This window comes from Lynx rufus, unplaced genomic scaffold, assembly GCF_022079265.1.
Source record: "Lynx rufus isolate CCGP_SWC_20201006 ecotype Redwood Valley unplaced genomic scaffold, mLynRuf1.p SCAF_3, whole genome shotgun sequence".
In the NCBI taxonomy this organism is placed as follows: Eukaryota; Metazoa; Chordata; class Mammalia; order Carnivora; family Felidae; genus Lynx; species Lynx rufus.
Window position 1 is genome coordinate 116,693,766 of NW_025814845.1, and position 23,673 is coordinate 116,717,438.

Genomic DNA, 23,673 nt, shown 5'->3' on the forward strand with positions numbered 1-23,673 from the left:
GTTGCTCAACCAACCAAGCCACCCAGGCACCCAAAGGCATGAACATTCTTGATGGAGGGACAGTGAGTGGGTGGTGGGAGGCCATGGGGTGATTGAACACAAAATAAAGAGTGAGTCACAATATGACCGAACTGTGAGTCTAAGAGTAGCCCTTGGATCTCCTGTGTTGATGAAAACTACCTTTCCCCAGATAACTTCTCATCACTAGGAAGAGATAAGAGATGGCACAAGAAATTTGCACACTCCTGACAAGGCCCTCAATCTTCCATCCCCTCCAAACACTGGTAGCCTCACCAGCATTATTTGCCTTAAGACCATCCAGACTGAGCTCAGCATGGCCTTTACTCCTGTTTATGTCAGTCGTCATGGGAAGCTCAGGACATTCTTTATCCCAGAAGTTTTCTCTACATGAGCAATGATGCTGCCACTGTGTCCTCCAACTCCTGTCTCCATCAAGAGGCTCTTCTGCTTTATGGCCTCTGATCATATGCAACCAACAGAGGCTGTGGCCAAGTGGGAGGAGGAGAGTGAACGTAGGGGATGTATTCCCTTGATGTCCTCCCTGTTGCGTTGCTATGGATTGCCTTCATCCCTCTTCTCAAGGCACAGCTCCTGCCAGGCAGGCCTCTCCATCAAGCTACTCTCTCTGGCTTTCTATAACCACTCTCTCCTCTTGATGCTTTAGGTGGCAACAGATCCTATTTCTTGCTAGCCCCTGGCACGACACCATCCCTTGTTGGTTTCCTTAACTCCTGCCCATATTTGCAAATAATCCCTTTATTAAACTCTTCTCAGTTACCCAGTGTGAAGGTACCATCTGTTTCCTGCTGGGATTTTGACTGATATACTGCTGAAAAATTAGTTGTTGAATGAATGAATGACTGAATCTCTGTAGAAAAACTGAGATCACCAGGAAGCATTCTTTGCAGCAAACGTGGCTGTGGGGATGGTGGGAATTTTCCTCATTTCAGCAGCTTAACACTGGAAGCACAGAAGGGAGGAGCAGCTACCTGTCAAACAAGGCAGAGGACATATGGATAGTCATAGAGTGGGAGGAGGGCATGAAGACCCATGCTCTGAGGCATGGAGCTGACCCCAAAGCCACCGTCAAAGAGAGCCACAGTAAGGGAGATGCCACTGACGAGGCATGTCAGGAGTCCCAAGAAAGGGACAGAGTGGTAGGTCAGGCTGTGGTTTCACAATCCTAGAGATGGAGACTGGGCCAGAGAAATAATTCCTCCCCTCTCTCTTCTTCCTATTGCCCCACCCACTGCTTCCCTGTGACCTCAATGAGCTTGGGTGGCACTAGTTATCAAAGAAATGAAAATGACAACAGCCTGGATCATATTACAGCTGCAAAAGCAGCAGTTATATAACTGGTGAAACTTAATATACCTGTGGACTTCAGTAATATTATAAATCAATGCAACTCTTTCAGAAAGCTCTATGGCGATATGTATTGCATCTTAAATAAAACTTCGTATCTAGTGACTCTGTAATCTCATTCCTAAATGTTCATCCTCAAGAAAGTTTGTGAAGACAAATTTGCAATACTGCATTATCCCTAGCATTGAACAATGTATTATGATACTCCGTAAAAAGAATACAACGTTAAAGTATATGTACAGGAGGCAGAGATATAAAAATAGGTAGGTATAGAAGCAAAATTTGAAAATAATAGGCAGAAATGAAAACAGTATCAATAGAATAGAAAAAAAAATTTTCCTAAAACTGTGTAATGTTGCTATAACATTTTTATAATCTAAGTTCAAAAATATATATGCTTCTCCATTTTAAGTGAACACCACCAGGAAGGATCATATCACTTTCTTTCCTATAACCCTTCAATCCTCCAATGGTTTCCTTGTGCAATAAAAATACCATGCAAATTTCTTTCCACGATCTTTGAGGTCATTCATGCTAGTCCTCTGACACCTCTTGGATCTTGTCTGTTGTCTCTTTTCCCCTGTCTACTATGTTCCAGCCACCCAGAGACTTTAATATCCCTTGCAAACACCAAGCTTTTCCCTGTTTTAGTCTTCATTCCTGCTGTTCTCTTGGTCTAGAATTCATTTTCTTCAGATCTTCATATGGCTGCCTTTTCTCATTACTTAGATATTACTTCAAATGTCACTTTTAAAAAAGAAGCCGCAGAGACATTTTCTATTATCTACCCAACAGCTGAACATTCCTGGCTCCCACCAAGGAAACTCCTGAGGGCCAGATACTATCTTTCTCTACCTGTGGAAATGAAGACATGACTCAAATGCAGCCAATCTATTCCTCACCCTGGGTTTCACATCTTGAGAGAGTGATGATGCATAGGGGCAGGGGCAGTTACAACTTTCACGGCGGCTGTGGTGCCACGGAGAGTCCAGTAGAATGCTGGTGGAATCTAAGTTTGGTGGCGTCCCTCAGAGTGATGGTTGTCCCAGTTGTGGCGCTCTTCACAGTGGCTGGGCTGGCAGATGTCGGGCTAGTGTGTGGAAAGAAGAGAACTTCACAGGGAGAGAACCCCAGAAGTCGGCAGAATATGCTCCTTGAGTCATCGGCCAAATGCTGATTGGTGAATGTGTGTAAGAAAAAAACCTGTGCCTAGAAGGACCTCTCAAAGAGAGCAGAGGTAGCAATCTGTGGAGATCACATAGCCTGGGAATAGTTCGTTTTCCCAACAGCTAGATTGGAAAAACCTCAGTACATGAGGCATCAGGCAGACCATTCGCAGGGTATTGGGGGCAAAATTAACCCTAGACTAGAGAAGTTGAACCGGCAGTTTAAAACCTCACACAAAAAAGCCTCCAGGCCTAGGTAATTTCATTGGTGAATCTACCAAATATTTAAAGAAGCAATACTAAACACATTTTTTTTTCCAGAAAGTAGAAGTTCTCAACTCAAGACAGGACTTGTATTTGGAATATATAAAAGCCCCTTATAACTCAATAAGAAAAAAAGCAATCCAATAAAAAGGGGGCAAAGATTTGAATGGATATTTCTCAAAAAAGATTTACAGATGGCAAATACACTCAATATCATTAGATTAGGGAAATGCATGTTGAAACTATAATGAGTTATTCAACACACACACACACACACACACACACACACTAGAATGGCTGAAATTAAAAAGACTGATGATATGAAGTGTTTGAGGTAATAAAGAGTAACTGTAAAGGAAGAAAATCCTGCCATTTGTAAGGTGAATGGACCTTGCTAAGTGAAACAAGTCAGAGAAAGACAAATACTGTATCATTTCTCTTACATGGAATCTAAAAATAAATAAATAAACCCCCAAGCTAAACATACAGATACAGATTGCAGATTGGTGGTTGCTGGAAGCAGGGAGTGGGGGTGAGAAAAATGGGTGAAAAATCTCAACAGGTACAAACTTCCATAAAATATTTATAAAGTAGGGACGCCTGGGTGGCTTGGTCGGTTAAGCGTCCGACTTCGGCTCAGGTCATGATCTCACGGTCCATGAGTTCGAGCCCCGCGTCTGGCTCTGTGCTGACAGCTCAGAGCCTGGGGCCTGTTTCAGATTCTGTGTCTCCCTCTCTCTCTGCCCCTCCCCTGTTCATGCTCTGTCTCTCTCTGTCTCCAAAATAAATAAACGTTAAAAAAAATTTTTTTAAAAATATTTATAAAGTAAATAAGCCATGGGGATGTAATGTACAGCATGGTGACTATAGTTAACAATACTATCTTATATTTTTGAAAGTTGTTAAATCTCAAAATTTCTCATCACAAGAACACAAATTTGTAACTGGGTGTGGTAATAAATGTTAAGTGAATTTATTGTGGCAATCATTTTGAAATTTAAACAAGTATTGAATCATTATGTTGAAAACCTAAAACTAATATAATGTTCTATGTCAACTATGCCTCAATAAAAATATACATATACACGTGTGCATGAAAGAGTCTGAAAGGATATTTGTTAAACTGTTAACAGTATTAACAAGAAAAAAAAGACTAATTTTCATTCACTGCTGCTGGCAATGTAAAATGATACAATCACTTTGAAAAACAACTTGGCAGTTTCTTAAGGGTAAACATACTTATCACATGACTCACCCTTTCTACTCCTTAGATACTTACTCAATAGAAGTGAAAGATAGGCCCACACAAAGATTAGTTACTCGAATGTTTACAGCAGCTTTACTTGTAATAGTCAAAAGCTGGAAACAAGCCACATGTCCATCAACAGACAAATGAATAAACAAAACGTGCTCTATCCAAACAATAGAATATTACTCAGCAGTAAAAAGAACAAAATATTGATACACACAGTAACATGAATGAATCTCAAAATAATTATGCCAAAGGAAGAAGGTCAGACAAAAGAGAATGTGTACATTTGCTTCCATGCACGTAAAAGTCTAGAAGATGAGAACTAAGCAGAAAGTGCTTAGTGACAGAAACTAAGTGACAGAAAGCAGATCAGTGGTTGCCTGGGGATGGGATAGAGGATGGGAGGATAGCGAGGGAGGAACTAAGGGGCATGAGGAAGCTTCTGGAAATGAGTGATATGTTCATTATTTTGATTGTGCAGATTTCATAGATTTGTACATATATAACAGCTAACCCAATTATACAATTAAAAATGTGCAGCGTATTGTACATCAATTACACCTCAACAGAACTGAGAAAAAGAAAAAAGAAATACAGCATGCAAAGCAGGCTACTTGTGTGGTGGTGCCCCTCACATAGAATCCTCGTCCAATTCCCTCACAAAAGGTCTGTGCGCTTTAGAGTAGAGAACAGCAGGGCTGGGCTCATCGGCAGATGACTGAAAATTAGCCACACTCACTCAGGGATTATTCCTGCACAAATGCCAACTAAATATTTGTTGAATGAATGCATGGATGATAAATGAATGTACTCCTCCACTGAAGCTTGCATGATTCCAATTTGTGCCTCAAGAAAAGTATGTCACAAAACTTCACACAGGTTGTTGAAACTGCAAATATAAATCTTCATGTGGCAAAGGTCTACTGCGTTAACTTCTGTGCACCACAGTTTAGGAAGCTGGTGTCCTCCAAGAAAAAAGGAAGCGATGAACAGTCTGGAAAATTGTGTTATTTAAGAAACTGGTGATGTTGGGGCGCCTGGATGGCTCAGTCGGTTGTGCGTCTGACTTCCGCTCAGGTCTTGATCTCATGGCTCGTGAGTTCAAGCCCCACGTTGGGTTCTGTGCTGACAGCTTGGAGCCTGGAGCCTGTTTTGGATTCTGTCTGTCTCTCTCTTTCTCTGCCAGTCCCCTGCTCATGCTCTCTCTCTCTCAAAATAAATAAACATTAAAAAATTAAAAAAAAAATAAGAAAGAAAGAAACTGGTGATGTTTATTTGGGAAAAGTCTTAAGACACCTGAACATTTTCTTCAACAGTCAGGAGGAAACTACAGTAAACACATTCAGGGTAGCTCCAGAAGACCGAACTGGGACCACAGTGATGACAGAAGATGGATTTTAATTAGCCACAAAGCTTTTCTACTTTTCCACATACCCATAATACCCTGTACATACATCATTTTAACATGTAGTACACAGTATTACTAGTTTTTAAATTAAAAAAATTTTTTTGATGTTTATTTATTTTTGAGAGAGAGAGAGAGCACGAGCAGGGGAGGGGCAGAGACAGAAGGGGACAGAAGATCCAAAGCAGGCTCTGTGCTGATAGCAGAGAACTGATGTGGGGCTCAGACTCACAAATCACGAGATCATGACTTGAGCTGAAGTGGGATGCTTAACCAACTGAGCCACCCAGGCACCCCTGTATTACAAGTTTTTAAAAATGTTTTCCTGGTTTTGCTGTGTACTTTTTGTTTGGGGATAGAGATACTAAATTGTATAAAGATGTGAATTATCCCTAAATTCATCTATCATCTTAATATGATCCCATTGAAAATGTAAGTAAGGCTTTCCTCTTCCATCCTGTTATTGTTTTGAACGTGCAAAAAGAAATATGTCTGAAATCAATTTGAAAGAAAAGATGTGACAATTGTCAAGGAAATTCTAAAATGAAGGGGAAAAATAATATTAAAATGCATCTATAGTAACTAAAATACTTAGATCCTGGGCCCCAAATATACAGATCAGTGGAACATAGTGATGTCTAGATGGGTCAACTTAAAAAATGAAATTCATCAGTAAGTAGTTAGATGGGAAAAGGTTCAAGATACCCAGTTATGTACACTATGGATCTTTGAGGAAAAATACACAAATTTAAAAATATGTGCGTGTACGTGTGTGAGCATGTGTAGAATACCGCAGGATTTATATATATATATATATATATATATATATATATATATATATACTGTCAATGAATGATTTACTTTAAGTAGGAAACTGAGTAGGCCAGAAATGGGGTTAGGAAGTGAGAACAGATGAGATGGGCACTGTTACTTTTCACTTTATTCCCTATTGTATTTTTTTAAAAAATTTATATATACTGCATGTATAGTTTTTAATAAATTACAGGGAAAAAGAGGGCAGGGAAGAAAAAGAGAAAGAAAAGGGCACAGAATTAAAAATAGAACTACCATAGGATCCTGTAATCCTACTACTGGGTATTTACCCAAAGGAAATGAAAACATCAATTGGAAAAGATGCATGCTGATGCTATGTTTATGCAGCATTATTTACAATAGCCAAATTGTGAAAGCAACCCAAGTGTCTACTGATAGATGAATGGAGAAAGAAGATGTGGTATATTTATACAACGGAATTTTATTCAGCCATAAAAAAGAACGAGATTGTGCCATTTGCAACAACATGGATGGCACTAGAAAGTATTATGCTAAATGAAATGAGTCAGTGAGAGAAGACAGACACCATATGATTTCACTCATGTGGAATTTAAGAAACAAACAACAAGAAAAAGAGACAAACAAAGAAACAGACTCTTAAATGTAGAGAACAAACTGATGGTCATCAGAAGGGAGGTTTCTTTTTGGTAAAATGGGGATCATAATCTCTCCTATCCAGAGTGGCTTAAGCATTTAATGAAATAATTTATGCAAAGGGCCTAGCCAATAATAAGCAAGCATTATAAAACATCAATAATAATTATTATTAACTATACTAATTACTATTATTTTTGGTCTAAGGAATTTTTTAATAACTGTGCAACTGAAAGGTTATAAGAACACCCCAAATTCATTCACAGCAACCTGGAGGGTAGACTCAGGGAAGCATGATGATTATGAGATTATAACCAGGAAAGCTTTAATGTAATCAATTGCATTGCACTCTGAAGGAAGAAAGGGTTAATGAAAGTGTGGGTATGATCCGTGTGGAACCTGGGAAAGAGGCTGTCAGGGGAAATGAGAGAGGCTTTCATCGGCTAGGAGATGCATGTTGATAAAAACAACCTTGGGATTAAATTTTAACTCCCTGGGTAGACTTTGCTGTAGAGCAAGAATACTCTGACTAACCAACACTTTGACTTTTATATCTATTATTTTGGTATAGATATCAGCCTCTTTTGAGTTTGGTTGGTGTGATAACCCTTGACAGTCTGACCTCGTCTGGGCAGACACAAAACATTGAGTCTTTTTGGATCTAAAAGCTGAGGTCCAGACGCTAGAATTTCATGAATTCTCTATAAACAAACTTTTGCTCTAAGGGCCTGATATGAATGAGGGGAAGCAGTTTTCTGTCTTGGAAAACTAAAACTTCAACAGGAATGAACCAGTGGATGGATGAATGAGTAAGTTAGCACTGGGAGGACTTGCCACTGGAATTGTAAACTCTGCGTTGCTGTGTTTGTACGTATGAGATTGCTTTCCCCTTGAGTCTAGTTGACCATCCGATTCATGAGATCAGTATAACCCCACAGGAGTTGATCTTCGTTGATCTCTCCATCTTACTCTTGCCGTTTTCCCTCAGCCCTGCACTACCACCTTTTTGGCTTTCCCCATGTCAGAATGCAGCCCCGCTGGCTCCCTGCATGTTTCTCACCTGCCCCTAACTTTACATCCCAACCCAGAAGTCACTTCCTATTGCCTAGGATCAATCTCAGCAAATGCCTCTTCCAGCTGCCTCATGTAAAGTAGTCATCACGCCCCCATCATCACCACCATATTAGTCTCCATCCCAGCATGCAGCATCCTCCATAGTTTATGAAATATTTTGGTTTATGTCGGCTGAGAAACAGATTCCTAGATGGGATTAAACATGCAAGAGATTTATTGGGGGAATTGTCTGTGGAAGATAAAGGGACAGGGAGCAAGAGGAAGTGAGGAGAGCCACCAGTTGCAGGTCTGATATCTGTGATGGGGAGCGCAAAGGAAGGGAGGGGAGCTGACTAGGAAGAGTCTTGAACTGCAGCACAGTTCAGGGAAAGGCTTAGCAGGCCCATGGGGAATCTTTGGACCAAACAATCTATTGGAGGAATCCTGCATCTAGAAGAAGTGTTTCTTCATTAGCACTCCACCATGCTCAGTCATGAGCTGGAAGCCCACAGATTTGGTCTTGGTGCAAGCCTAATGGTGGGTCCAGGAGGGCAGCAGCTGGGACCATGGGTCACTTACGCTCCCTGCAGTTAGTTAACTGAGAGCTGCATTCTCATGCTTGTCAAACACAATGGATGTTTGTGAATGTTTATGTCCCTACCCAATTCATATGTTGAAGCCTTAATCCCCAGTATGATACTATTTGGAAGTGGGACCTGTGGAAGGTATTACTTAGGTTTAGATGAGCTCATGAGGATGAAGCAGGAGCAGTGCACCAGGGAGCAATGGAAACCAGTTTGTAGCATGGAGGAAACACCATAGATATGCCAACAAAAATAAGGATGAGGGATGGAAACCCTACAGATACATGTGTCTCCTGGGCTTTCTTCCTTGACTATCAAGGGTTCCAAGTATTCCTCCCCCAAGTTTCCCTTTTTTGCTTAAAGTCGTTGGCATTAGATTTGTGGGTCCTACATAATATACTCCAGAGATGTTAGAACACAGGGCAGCTAGGAGCCACCTGGCCTTAGTTCTTAAAGTACGGAGAGGCTGTGCTGAGGGGGGTTTTAAAGAACTAGAAGAGGGGCGCCTGGGTGGTGCAGTCGGTTAAGCGTCCGACTTCAGCCAGGTCACGATCTCGCGGTCCCCTCGTGAGTTCGAGCCCCGCGTCAGGCTCTGGGCTGATGGCTCAGAGCCTGGGGCCTGTTTCCGATTCTGTGTCTCCCTCTCTCTCTGCCCCTCCCCCGTTCATGCTCTGTCTCTCTCTGTCCGAAAAAAAAAAAAAAAAAAAAAGAACTAGAAGAAACAAGAAGAAACTTTTAGAAATGGCTAAACCCTGCTCTCTAGCAGTCAGGATGGATATAAAGGACAGAGGCTGGGGATCCTGCCTAAAAGAGTAGCAGGCAGAAGCCTCTCGGTGGCAGGAGATAGTGCAAGGAGGGCAAGCCAGCTGCCTTTGGGGAGCCGGAAGCATTGTTACTGCTCCAGATTGCCTGACTCCACTCACCCTGCCGTGTCAGGCAGAAAGACTATCCAGTCACCGGAGGAGTCAAGTACTGCTTTTTCCGCTGAAGACTTCTTGGAACACCACCCAAATCAGAAGTTGCAAACTGACGTTTGCAGATTATTCTGTGATATAGTTATGCATAATTTATTAAGCACCATTAACGTGAAATAAAGGAGGCTCCAATGAAAGGAAAACGGTCTGGACACTGATGAGCATAACAAGCTGACTGAGGGTTGCTCCAGAGGACAGGAGACAAGAGGAGTGGAATGGAATGGAAAGGCGAGTTCAGTAGAATGGAATGATGAATGAGAGATTAGAAAATTAGGAGATTAGGGGCTCCTGGGTGGCTTGGTCAGTTAAATATCCGACTCTTGATTTTGGCTCAGGTCGTAATCTCATGGTTTATGGGTTCAAGCCCCATGCTGTCAGCGTGAAGTCTGCTTGGGGTCCTCTCTCTGCCTCTCTCTCTGCCCCTCCCCCCTTGTGCTCTCTCCCTCTTTCTCTCTCTCAGAAGAAATAAATAAACTTAAGAAAAAAGAAAATTGACAGATTAAAAAAATGGGAGATAATTGCAGGTGGTATACATGGGTGTCCGATGAGATACAAAGGCTACGAACAAATGAAAGGGGCAGAATGATATTCTATTTTTTCTAGGTGGGAAAGAGGATAAAGACACATATGCGTGTATCTAATCATTCATATTTCTTCAGCAAGTATCCGTGAGCACCTACTTTATGCCAGGTACCCTTTAGCTACTGATGACACAGTGGCGAACATGGCAGGCAGTCTTTGCCTTCAGAGTTAAGTTTCTCATGGACCTATTTGGGCAGAGCATAGCTTGTCACCACTCCTTCTCCATGTTAGCAGAGGACTGACTTCACTCACACTCCTGTGGGCGTCCAGGTCTTTCTCCCAAGCCCTGATACCATCTTTAGAGAAACATTGAATGTGGAGTGAGGGCTGGGATGGGGAGATATTACAGCACATTAAAGGCTCAGTCATGAGGAGATAAGGCCAGAGAACAAAGGAGAATGGCCTGTATATTAGGATCAGGCCCCTGTGGCAGAGAAGGCTAGCTAACCCCCGAAATTCACCTTTCCCTCATAGCAGCGAAGCAGCTGTTCAGCCAGAAACTACAGTTTCCTTTGCATCTAAGTGTGGCCATTGGGATGGTTGCCATTGGAATATGAAGAGCAGTGATGTATGTTGCTTCCAGGACAGGACTTTTAAAAAGTCATAGGCTCATCTTTCATATTTTAACACTCTACATACCCGTGTTTAATAATGCCCAGCTATACGACAGCAAGTTCATTACATTACTAGTTATATAATGATGTAATAAATTTCAAACAATTTTTCATACCTTTATTAAATTAATTTCCTATGAACTATAGCATACATGTGTATTTTTTAATTACTACTTTCAAAAATAGTAACCCCTTAGCCAACAAAGATGCATGGGATTTCAATAATAAAAAGCAAACAGCAATGTCCATTGAAGAAACTCACACACAAAAATTACAAATCACACAAAGCAACAATCCACTGTGAAAAAAGAGTCAGCAGAACCATCAAACAAGGGCATGAGATAATACAGTAAGCTGAAGGAGACAAAAAATTGGCTACATTTAACATTATGAAGGAGGGGGCACCTGGGTGGCTCAGTCGGTTAAGCATCTGACTTTGGCTCAGGTCATGATTTCGCGGTTCGTGAGTTCCAGCCCCGCATTAGGCTCTGTGCTGACAGCTTGGAGCCTGGAGCCTGCTTTGGAAGCTGTGTCTCCCTCTCTCTCTGCCCACCCCATGCTCACACTCTGTCTTTCTCTCTCTCACTCTCAAAAATAAACATTAAAAAATTTTTTAATAAAAAATAAAAATAAATAAAATTATGAAGGAGATAAGATACGGAATAGAAACCATAAAGAAAGGAAAGGACCTTGAGGTTGAGGGACACAAAGAATTAATAGGAAAGAAGGAAGGAGGAGGGGATATTTTTAGATTGTCAGTTAATTAATTCAAAAAGTACCATCTTAGGTGAAGATAGAGAAATGGACAAGACATAAGAAGACAGGAAAATCAAAACGTAAAGAGGGTGGGGGGATGAGGAAGATGGGAGGAGAACATTTAGCCCTGAGTTAAATTAGCAGCTAAGGCAAGGAGAGAAATACATTGTACTTATTGTCCAAAAACAAAAGAAAAAGATAAGAGTTCAGCAAGAGAGAAGAATGGTTCCTGTCCCTGAGATCTAAAGAAAGTTTATTTTGAAAAAGAAAAAGAAAAATATATATATATACATACATTTATATTTATATTTATATTTATATTTATATTTATATTTATATAAGGTGAACTGAGTAACATCATGAACTCTGTCCTCAACAGTAAATCTACCAAAAAATGCAGATAGTTCGCATTTGGCCTTTGGTTGATCAGTCTTTGATGAAAGCTGAGGACATGACTTAATCATATGGCTTAAATCATATCCTCCAGAAAGTAAGGATGATGTGGCTTGCTTGTAGGATGACAAAGCTTACTAAAGGAAAAAAAGAAAACCTAAACACTATGATATTATGTACTAATGTACATGCTGTGAAAATGCCATAAAATTTGGGAACAACAGAGAAAATATCACTCTAATTCTGGGTTTCTCAACCTTGGCACTGTTAACATTCTGTACTGGACAATTATTTGTTGTCGAGAGCTGTCCTGGTCACTGTAGGATGATTAGTAGCACATCTGGCCTCTGCCCAGTAGAGGCCCACCCTGTACATTCATTCCAGACAGTTGCAACAACCAAAAATATCTCTAGGTCTTGCCAAAAGTCCCCCGGGGACAAAAATTAACCCTACCTTGGAACTACTGTTTTAGTGATACCAAGTAAATTCAATTTCTTTCATATTTGAGTAGTCTACTATAATCTTTTATATATGTTCTATATATGTATACATATATTGTATGTATAAACACAGGTGTTTTTCATTCAAAGAATTTTGTGCATGGCTAGAGCAGACTCCTGGCATCTGAGAAGGATACCCAAGACCTTTGTAAAACCCCAAATCAGCATAGACCACTTTGGTATATAACGTCTTCCATAATTTTGCTTAAGAATGGACAGAGAGCTGTGAAACTGCTCCAAGGTTCAGACCATGAGCCGTTGGCAAGGTTCACTCAGCAGCTCAAGTATCTGTCCACTTTCCAACCTTGAAGCTCACTTTAATCAAGCTTGTCTCAGCTAAACTACAAATCAGTATAAGTCAAGGGTCCCTGGGGTCTCTTTGGAGTAGTTCAAGAGTGAACTCTTCAAAGTCTTCAAACGCCGAGGGACCACTATGGATCCCAGGATGTGGGAAGAATGATGGAGGTTCATGAGCTAGTGCACAGTAAAGCCTCATAGGGCATTCATTTACATAAGATAAGGCCATAAGACCTATATGTTTTTTAAGTGGTTTGTTTTATAGATAAAAATACTTAAAAATATTGGAAGTGAGTAGAAGCATGATGATTAAAAAATACAGAAGCAGATTTAGAGGTTGTTGACAAGAGGGACAATGGTACTTGACATTTTGCATCATCTCCAAGTTCCCTAAGAGTTTGTCCAGTTATGGCCCAGCCCCCATGGCTGCAGAACCAGCCTGGGATATTCGTCTTCTGCATAGAGGAAGCAGAATCATTTCTATTCAAGGATGAACTTGGTGGTCTGCTTAGATTCCAGACCTCAGAGATAATCTGAACATAATCTCAGGCACTACCATATGTGAAAATACTCTTGGGTATAGACAGAGCGTGCTAGAATGGAGAAGAAAATGGGATTGGAGTAAGAAGATCTTTGTTTCAAGAAGGACTTTGCTCCTGGCACCCTCACCTCCCTGAAGAGTCATTAAACTCCTGCCAACTCCAGGTTCATGATGGAGCTAATACTACCTGGGAAAGCAGCTGGGTTGAGAGAAAGAAATGGAAATAAAGAGTGTGAAAGCACTTTGAGGTCTTTAAAATGCAAGGCATTTGTGGCAAATTCATCTCATCACTAACATCCCAAAGCTACGAAGTTATAGAAAATAGGTTCTGACCGTAGCTTGTCACAAGACAATGCAGCTGCTTGTGGTGACCCTTCCTTCTCAAGTCCTAGAAGGCCAGAAGTGAGGGTGACTTTTAGCTTTGAGGATTAAATCTGAACATGTTTGTCTTTGTACTCACACCCACTGGTTAAAAGGAGAGGACGAAATAGCAAGAACACTCTTCACAAAGTTTTCAAACCACGGAAGGCTTCCATCCCTCCTTGTCCTCGCTTCCCATTGCCCAACACTTGGCAAGCAGAGGAGAGAGAGAAACACTGGCTTTTGCACCTCTCTGCTACACAAAGGGGCCCCTTGCAGAGTCACCTAATCTCTGCAGACCTCGATTCCCTCACTTGTCAAACTGGAAATTTGGGGCATGCCTACCTCCTACAGCTGTGGCAAGGATTCAGCTCAATGGTATGTTTGCATGGCGTCAAGTACAAAGCCTTTTGCAAATATCAGGGATTATTTGGCAAATGTATTGTTCACCATCAACTCCATTACGACTTAGTATAAAAGATGGGCAAGGAAGGTCAGAGATGCAAAGGAATAAAAAGAAACTTGAGAATTGCCTACAGATTTTCAAAATTTGTGCTGTTTGGTCTCTCCCTCCGTGAATTGAAATTTAGCTGTAAGGTGAAGTTCTATTGCTTTGCCAGGAAAAGGAAATGTTTACACTCAAAATGGATGGATCTCAATATATTTTGTGCAAAAAAAGAAAGTCTCAAGAGAGTACATAGAGTATAATTTCCTTTAGGGGCACCTGGGTGGCTGTGCTGACCGCTCAGAGCCTGGAGCCTCTCTCTCTGCACCGCCCCCATTCACACTCTGTCTCTCTCTCAAAAATAAATACACATGAAAAAAATGTTTAAGAAAGAATATAATTCCATTTAGGGACACGTGCACTCCAGTAACTGCTAGTGATATGCACTTCTGTGGTAAAATTAGAAATAAAAATGCAGGGGGCTTCTGGGTGGCTCAGTTGGTTAAGCGGCTGACTTAGACTCAGGTCATGATCTCGCGGTCCGTGAGTTCGAGCCCCGCGTCATGGTCTGTGCTGACAGCTCAGAGACTGGAGCCTGTTTCAGATTCTGTGTCTCCCTCTCTCTCTGACCCTCCGCCGTTCATGCTCTGTCTCTCTCTGTCTCAAAAATAAACGTTAAAAAAAAAAGAAATAAAAATGCAGGAGTGGAAATATGTTGGAGAGGGTATAAACGGTATCTTAAAAGGTACAGAGATGTATTCCTTAAGTGGGATGGTGGGTACAAGTATGACCATTTTATTCTTTTCTTTTAAACTTAGTTTAAATAACAATAGTTTAAAAACAGTTTAATAAGAATACAGTAATTTGGGGGCACCTGGGTGGCTCAGTCAGTTGAACATCCGACTCTTGATTTGGGCTCAGGTCATGATCTTGCGGTTTGTGGGATCATGGTGTGCTGACAGCACCAGACCCTGCTTGGGATTCTCTCCCTCTGTCTCTCTTTATGCCCCTCCCCCGCTCATGCATGTGTGCACACATGCATGCACGCGTGCGCTCTGTCTCAAAATTAATAAATAAAAAAAAGACTGTAGCTATTTATACATATTATATATACACACTTAGTACATATGATATACATAATAAAATTTTTAAGGATTCCCCATGTTTCTAGAATCATTCTATAACAGGGGCACCTGGGGAGCTCTGTCAGTTAAGCGTCCAACTCTTGATTTCGGCTCAGGTCATGAGCTCCTGGTTCATGAGTTCCAGCCCCACATCTAGCTCTGCACTGACAGTGTGGAGCCTGCTTGGGATTCTCTTTCTCCCTCTCTCTCTGCCCCTCCCCCACTTGTGCTATCTCAAAATAAATAAATAAACATTAAAAAAATTATCATCATACTTCAGTAAAATCTTACTGACATAACTCTCCTTGGGTTTTTTGTTTGTTTGTTTGTTTGTTGTTTTTTTGCTCTTGGTTGTTGTTCATGGCTCAGCGTGGGCCATCAGTAAGCCTCATCTTGTACCAGTTTCCCCCTCCCTGTCTACACCCCACCCATTATGGAGGTCTCAGTTTCTCCTGCTCACCCTGCACTTGCTACCTTCAGGAGGACTTGACTCCTGCTGTTCCTCTGCTGAAGGGGCTCCCTCCCCAGTTTCTCAACCCTTAGCGGCCTCAGTTTCAGCAAAATGTCTTAGGAAGTCTTTCCGATTCCTCTGACTGGGTTACGTTCTCCTGTGACACGTTTCCAGAGTATCCTGCATGTCTTCTTCCTAATGTTCATCACACTTGTAAATACTTCATTTATGTCTTTCCAACAGACTGTAAACCCTAGGAAAGCAACGCCACATCTGTTTGGCTTACTGCTGAATCACCAGTGTCTAGTTAGTGAGCATCTAGGAAGCATGCAATAATATGTGTTGAATGAATGAATAATGAATGAATGGTGGATGGACGGACGGATGGATAAATGGATAAATGTCAAAGCCAGAGGACTCCCACTGGCAGGTATGAATATGAGATTATAAAATAAATTTTATCAGTTACAGTTTGGGCATGGCTTCATCTACTCTTTTCCAGGAGCTCGATGAACAATTAGCACCAGCTTGAAACAGTTGAAAGAGTTGTCACTAAGATTTACTTTTATTGTATTTAATCTGGTCTAGCAATTGCTTCTTACTGGTTGTAATAAGTTGGGATTGGCGTGGTGATGTCACTTTAAATGCCTCTATGAGGTCTTTCTTTCACTGCTCTGTAAGAAAAAAATGGCAGTTCCTCTCAGAGAGGGGCACAGGATAATGTATTATCTGAGTTATCGCTGTTCAATCAAAAAGTGCATGAAGGAGCCACATAATTCATTTGGGCAGCAATCACCACAGAGTTACACAGGTCTCTCATGTAGGTGATGAAACAGCCAAACTCCCTGACAGTGGTGAATTACGCCTCGTGTCACTAATAGCAATGCCAAAAGAAGTGTCAAGGCTACAGACATGGAGAATGGGGGGCTCTTCAAATTGCACGAGTAAAAATGTGATATGTTTTATTGCTTTCTTTTAATCTTGATCATTGAGGTTTTAAAATGAAATAACAGGGATGCTAAGCCTAGCCAATGGGTAGGGTGATTCATTTCTACTTGGCAATGGTATTAGTATGGTGGCTTCTGTCCAGGCCGAGCCTGGGCTGGAACCCCTGTGCCTCTCCATTCCGCCACCATCCCCATGGCTCAGCTGGCACCTTAAATCCTAACAAAGGGCCCGAGACATATGGGATTTTTGTCTTTTTCATCCACAGTCAAATAATTCAGCAAATATATGCCATATATCTTTTTCTCTCACAGTTGAAATATTGACCCGATATAACAAAATCTCTGATTTTTAAAAGCCTTGTAGTATGACAGGGAGGCTAACATGAATTTGAAATCTGGTGATTAGGAAGTGTTTTGAATGGCCTTGAGAACTGCAGGTAAAACACTAAATTATACTAATATTCTTGTTTAGTTAAACTGTTTAATGTTTTAAAAAGCCCTTCATAATATTATGGATAAGTAAATTCTTGGGCCTGATTTCAATTTGAGTCAAATTCCAACTAATAATGTTACACCCATAAACCTTCTCCTTAACAGCCCATAACATTAAACTGAAAACAGAATTCTTAAAGCACACTCTTATGCTGTCTATCCATGAAATAAGCATTATGGACTTTCAACAGATGTCTTTAATAGACATTGTTATTAAAAAGAATATTACGTAAAATAAATTTAGACTGCTAGTCTAGCACGATTACTAAAAGAATACTGCTACATGTTCATATAATCTCATCTATACTTAATTGGGAGGGAAAAAAAATTCCGTGGACATTATTATCTTTGGTAGTAGCCATGTACTCATTTACCTATCCAGCTCATTATCCCAGATTAGGATTTGTTAGTGCCTTCTCTTATGCTCTAGCATAAGCCCCAATTTTCAGGAAATTAAAAGTTGGTCAGAAAAAAAAAGAACTCCAGTTAACAAGCATCAGTCTAAGAGCAAATTCCTTATAAAAAATCTTGGGGAAAAATTTCAGCTCTTTTTCAGTTATGAGTGCCAAAGCGGGGGGGAAAAAGAAATTTCGTGGTTTCAGGCACTTTTAAGTTTTATAATTTGAAAATACGTTAGGCTTTAAGCAGAAAAAATAAAGTTCCAAGACCATAATATGGATTAATGCCTCTGGTATGTTTTGAAGATGACACAAAGCTAGTAAGCACAACCAATCTATTTGCTGGGAAATATGTTGTATTGCGCATGAACATTTGAAAATAATGCCATCTGTGCCAGCATTGAATTTTGGTTTCTGCCTTCAGGCCTGCAATGTGAAAAATATTAGCCCCTATAGTTAATTAGGTAGTAACTGGAATTTACATGACATCTCTCATTCTAGGTTATTAAACAAAGCATGGGGAAAAGGTCCACTTTTCTGGTCAATGGTCTGTGTCTTCGGTGGCAGGCTCTAATGGAGGGAAGTCAGAGGTAAATTGTTATTGACATCACCCCAATATTGTCATTCTTTGTGAACAGAGGAAGAACGTGAAGGAGGGTCTTAGCCAAGATTATACAGCGTATCAAACCTGAAGTTCGTGACTTTCCCAGGTGAGGCTATATTTACAGTGTGTTAGACTGTGGCTTCACTGTCTTTATTTAGATACTCTGCATTCAGGCAGGTCTGGGAGAATGGGATGGATCAGCACTTATAACTGGGGCAGTCCTGTCAGTGGCTGAGCCTGCATGGAGGAGAAGAGAACATGGGTCTTGGATCAAACAAGCCTCGATGCAATCCTTGTTCTGAAACTTATTGGCTAAGTGACTCTGGAAAGCTACCTGCCTCTCTCTTTATTCATCTGTAAAATGAGGGTAAAAGAAATAAATATACCTCATGAATAGTTGTAGGGAGTACAAAAGGAAGACAGTTTGGCAAGTAGTAACAATCAATAAACGTTAGCCATTCTTCTTCCTTTTTTTTCCCTCTTCCTCTTCTCCTTCTTATCCTTTCTCTTATTCTTCTCAACTACATTTCAGATGCATGATCTAAAAAGGTAGATCTTACTACTTTATATATGTAGGAAATAGCAAACACTGATCCTTTACTCTTATCCATTTTATGAAAGCTCAACGTAGAGTTAAAGAAGCAGCAGTAAAAAGAGGGCCAATGTAGGATTCAGAAAACCTGGCTTCTGACCCCGGCTCCACCAACTTAATCAACTTAAGCAAGCTGCCTGAGCCTCTCTGAGCCTCACTTGTTTTTGTTTTTTATTTAATCTGCAAACTTGGACGATAAATCTTACCCACCTCACACAGTTCCTGTGAGGATTGAATGGGAAGATAGATGTGAAAGCATCTTGAAAACTATAAAGCATTTAGTTGAAATAAATTAGAGTATTTTTATAATTTTTATCACGCTCAGAGTCACTTATGATGACAGATTTCTATATCCATAATTTTTCCCTGAAAGTTTATTCATATTTGGAACAATTGTTATTTATTACTCATTTATTAACAGACATAAAATTAGTTTTGATGACAGCCTTTCGCTAACAATAAACCAAAAATGGATTCATGGTTCAGTGGTACTGAAGAGCTTTTCTCCTTTTTTGAAAAGTTGAGACTTCACAGTTTGTTAGAGCATAGTTGTTGCTTAATACCTGTTCTACTAAAGTTCACCAAATTGTACTTGATGTTCTGGTTTTTATTGCTTACACAGAATACGTGTTTTTCACTGGGCCTTATTAAGCACGCATGCATACACACACACACACACACACACACACACAACTTGTTTTGACCAAAGTGGTCATACTAGTATGGGAAGAATAGGTATAGAGAAATTCAAGTTGTCTGAAACTTCAGGGCTTCAAGAGCTAATCTCAAGTGACAGAGTTCTTGAGACATTTTGACCAAGAGAAGAACCTTACCTTAGGAAATGGACAAACATTTTGTATAAACACACTGGTTCCTTCCCCTGCCAAGGTTGTTTATGCTTAGTCATTGGGAAAATTTCAGCTGCCCTTTGATAAACATGGCTCAGTAACTATCAAGATATTGACTACTTACAGCCAAGGTAGAAAAGGAAAAGCTTGACCTACTGGTAGCATGGGTACCGGAAGGAATAACTCAAGTTGATGAAATGCTTTCCTTGGGGATGCCATCCCTTTATTTTACGGTCTCACCTAGTACAGCCCCACTGGTATCAGGGCTGTTCTGTGCAAGAAATAAGGAATTTCGAAGGTAGAATGGAAGTATGATTCAGATCTCTGTGCAGTATTCAATGCCGTCCAAACTTCCATGGCTTAGTACACTTACTGTCTACTAATCTTCAGGGAAGCAACCAATGCGCACTCGAGGGTGATTCCCTCCCACGTAGGAGGTCATTGTCCCTCAGCCCCACCCCTCCTCTCATATATTTGGCCTTTTGATGCTGGAGCTGGAGCTCTGCGACCCACACTTCTCCTTTGCTGGCAGCTCCATGTTAGGCTTTAAAAATCGACGGCATTGGAAGAAGCCTGCAAGGCTGGAGGAGAAGGGACTAACTCCTTCCCCTTTGCTCCCTGTTGGCTTGATGTCTGCTGCCACTGCTATGAGCACCACGGCTCCAGCCACACTTCTTCACTCAGCAGAAGTGGTTTTTCCCCCGCAGCTGTGAGTGAATCCACTGTTGAGTCTGGCCAACGCTTGCAAAGCCAGCCTAGTCTCCCAACTAGACCCTCCCTGATACGCTTGCTGACAACCTGAATTCAAGTGCTAACACTCCCATCATATTTTCTGTTCCACAGTGCTTGTAGTCAACATATTGAATTTGGCTACCCGGAAAATAACCTTTTTATTTTGGTGGCTCACCTCCCCAAGCTTCCTCTGTGTGGATACAGTTTAGGTAAGACTGTCCCAACTCTTTGTTCCAGAGATTTGTGTGACTCCGGTCTAACAAATGAAACTATTGTCTGTCTCACCCAGAGTGACTGGTCTAGTGGGTGGACACGGGCTCCGGATGCACTTGAAATCAGTGTCACCTTTTTAAACTTCCAAGTTACATAGGCCCGAGGAATCCTCATTCTTTACAAAAGCTAGCCTAAGTCGTGTGTTTGTCACTGACAAGCTGTTAAACCAAAGGAATGGATCTTTACCATTGGCACTTCAGCAGAAATTTGGTGGATGTGTGGCTGGGTAGCAGACAACTCTCTGAGGCCTTCAAAGCATACACGAGAATAGAGTGGTGGTGGAGGCAGGTACACGCCCCTCACGGCCCTCTCCCAGCCTGGAGCCTGGCTGGGACCATCGTGGCCATCTTCCCTACATGACCAATTGCACATGACCACTTGCTGACGAATAGACAAAAGAGCCTTGTGGTAGTGGCTGAGGGTTTGACATCTACAATGTGAGGCCAATAGAACTTTTCAAAGGCATATTCTAACTGATAATTTAGCTTAACTACCTCATATGTTGATGGAGAGAGAACTGAAATACTTGCTTAGATTACCTTCTAAATATGGCATATCTAATAGTGCTATCTGAGTCAAGATAGAACTAGGAAGAGAATAGACATTTGTTGAATACCACTGTAGATAGATATTAGGCTAAACAATCTCATTTTACAACAAACCCAGGAAATATGGCTCATCACCCACTTTTTAAAAATGCAAAAAAAGTAAGGTTTGGGAAGGGTAAGTAACTTGTTCAAGGTCACAGACTAAAAGATTCAAGTCTAGTTCTCTCTGACATGGAAGTTCATTCTCTCTCCCCACATCAGGAAGGGGAAGTCAACAGTTCCAAAAGAAAAGATGATCATTGAAAATGTCTTGTCTCCTACCTTTCTCCTTGGTTTTCCACACCTAAAACCCCACAGCAGAAATGTGCTGGAAACTTGTTCCAAAGCATCATTGCAGGCAGGAATTTACCTTGTGCATTGGGGGAAGCAAGTCCAAAAGCAATTGTACTTGGAATGTTAAGAAAGTCTTAGCTTTTTCTAGTCTAGCCACAAATAAATAGAGGTTTATATGGGCAAAATGATTTACTACCATTCATTAGGGTATTTTATACTTCACTGAACTTAGATAGGCAAATTATATAAACATTTTACATATAAGCAAAACATGTCAGATGTCAGGACTCAAAATATGTATTTAATTAAAAAAATACATCTCTTCAAACCAAAGCCCTAAATACATATTAAGTGAAGGCAAATGAGACATGTCACCTAACAGACATTAAATGACCCACATATACAGTGATACCTCCATTAATGAGGCAAATGCATTCCAACAGCACACTTTAGTGTCAGAAATTTCATTATTTGATGAAGCAATAACACAGAAGACATAAGGACCCATCCAAAGAAGACAGAGAAGAAGTGGATATGGTGTGAAATTATTAAATATTAACCAAAATAATACCAAGTGGGCTGCCAGAAAAGAAGATTCTGGAAGTTCTAAGCCAGAGAGAGGATTAAGGGAGAGTGGGAGTCCTAGGGCTCACCTGTGATCTGGCAGAAAGGTGGGGAAAGGTTTGCAGGAGAAGGCTGTGGAGTGGCATGAACTCAGCATGCTTGGGTCACCTCCGCAGCCCCAGAATGGGCCTCGAGGAGCTGGAGCAGACCCCATCTGGACATATCCCTGCAAAGACACAGAGTACCTGAAGGAAAGGGACGGCACCTCTGATCCCCCAAAGGCCCCCAGACCCACCAAGGGTAAGCTCAGGGTTGGAGTCACACGTCCGTGATTTCATTGTGTCCCACGTTACTGCCCCATCCATTTGCAAAGCCTTTTATAAGGAGTTGTCATTCATTATTCCATTACAATTCAAAGACCAAGTACCTTTACCTTGAATGTTGACTAAAAATGTTGCTTATCAATGAGTAAGACCATCAGTATTCGAAAATGCCACTGATCACACCCTTTTCTTTCTTCCCAAAGGCAAGGAGGTGGAGGGGCAGGTCAACACAAAGTAATCTCAGGGATGGAGGAGGCAGCCGAGGGGTTATGAGACTCAGAAACGAGAGGCTGGGGAACCCCTACATTTTTGCTGATTTCTTATTTATACCATAAACCATGCAGGACAAACACGCTCTATTCACTGAGGTATTTTTGTCCCGTGCAGCTGTGTGGCTTAGCAGGAGCTTTGCTGTCGAGCCATATGACTCATGCCAACACTGCTGCATATGATTTATGAAGACTTAGAGAAAAAGAAAACAGCCAGCTTCATTATGAAGGAGCGTCGTTTCCAGAGTATTTGTTCACTGAGGATCAGGGTACCATTTAGTCCTCTCTTGCTTCCACTCTGAGTGAAATAGTGAGTCTGCCTCAGCCAGCAGTGGGCTGGAGGATGCCCTCCTGCTTCCCTGCTCCCCACGTGCCCTGCTTCCAGCTTACATGAGGACACTTCTAGTGTAAGAAGAGAGCTGGTGGCTGTAGCCAGAGGCTCCGTGACCTTCAGCTGCCATGGGAGGTTTACTGACTCCGAAACTGGCCAAACATCTCATCACAGGTTGCTTGGGCCTGGGTCTGCTTCCCTCAAAGACGGGGTCTGCGGCCCAGGGCACGGGGAGAAAAGCTGAAAAGGGACCCGGTTTTGCTGGTTCTCAGGCCGGCCACTCTTATCAGACTGTCTCCCTGCCTCACTGATTAGAAGACTGTCTCCAGTTGATTTCCCGAAATGCTCCAATGAGAACATTAAACACAACCCATCTCCCCAGTCCCACCCCACACTTCCCACTGGGGTCAAAAAGAAAAGTGCTAGGGTCTCTTACTCTGAAAGGTTTCTGACTCCTACCTTGGAAACGTTCCAAGCTGGATCTGACGGGTCTTGTCTTTTCTTACTTTCTTTCCCTGTTTTAGCTTTCACTTTCAAACAAGTCCCGGCCTACATTTATTCCCTGAAAAATAGGAAAATCAGGCCAGTTGGTAGTGCAGGTTTGTGGCTGTAATACATAACAGCTGCTTAGTAATAAGGCAGCTTGGACTAAGAAAGCAACTTTGGTAATATCCTGTTTATCTCCTTCCAAGAATGCTCTGTTACCCACCGATACCCACACCACAATGGGGCAGAATAAAAGTTCATAAGAATTTGTGAATAATAACATGGTCATAGAGCTTGCACTCTGGATGCTCTCGTTGTAAATTAAATTGTGAGAGGCTCAGGATAAAGTATGTATTCA

At 41.3% G+C, this 23,673-nt stretch overlaps 1 long non-coding RNA gene across 1 annotated transcript; it reads right to left on the reverse strand.

Annotated features, from left to right (window-relative positions):
- Window positions 1-938: 938 nt before the first annotated feature.
- LOC124520053 (uncharacterized) lies at window positions 939-23,433 on the reverse strand. The gene is made up of 3 exons (XR_006964240.1): window positions 23,289-23,433; window positions 21,996-22,132; window positions 939-1,010 (listed from the first exon to the last, which is right to left on the reverse strand). It is a non-coding gene; the product is annotated as an uncharacterized LOC124520053 (long non-coding RNA).
- Window positions 23,434-23,673: the final 240 nt, after the last annotated feature.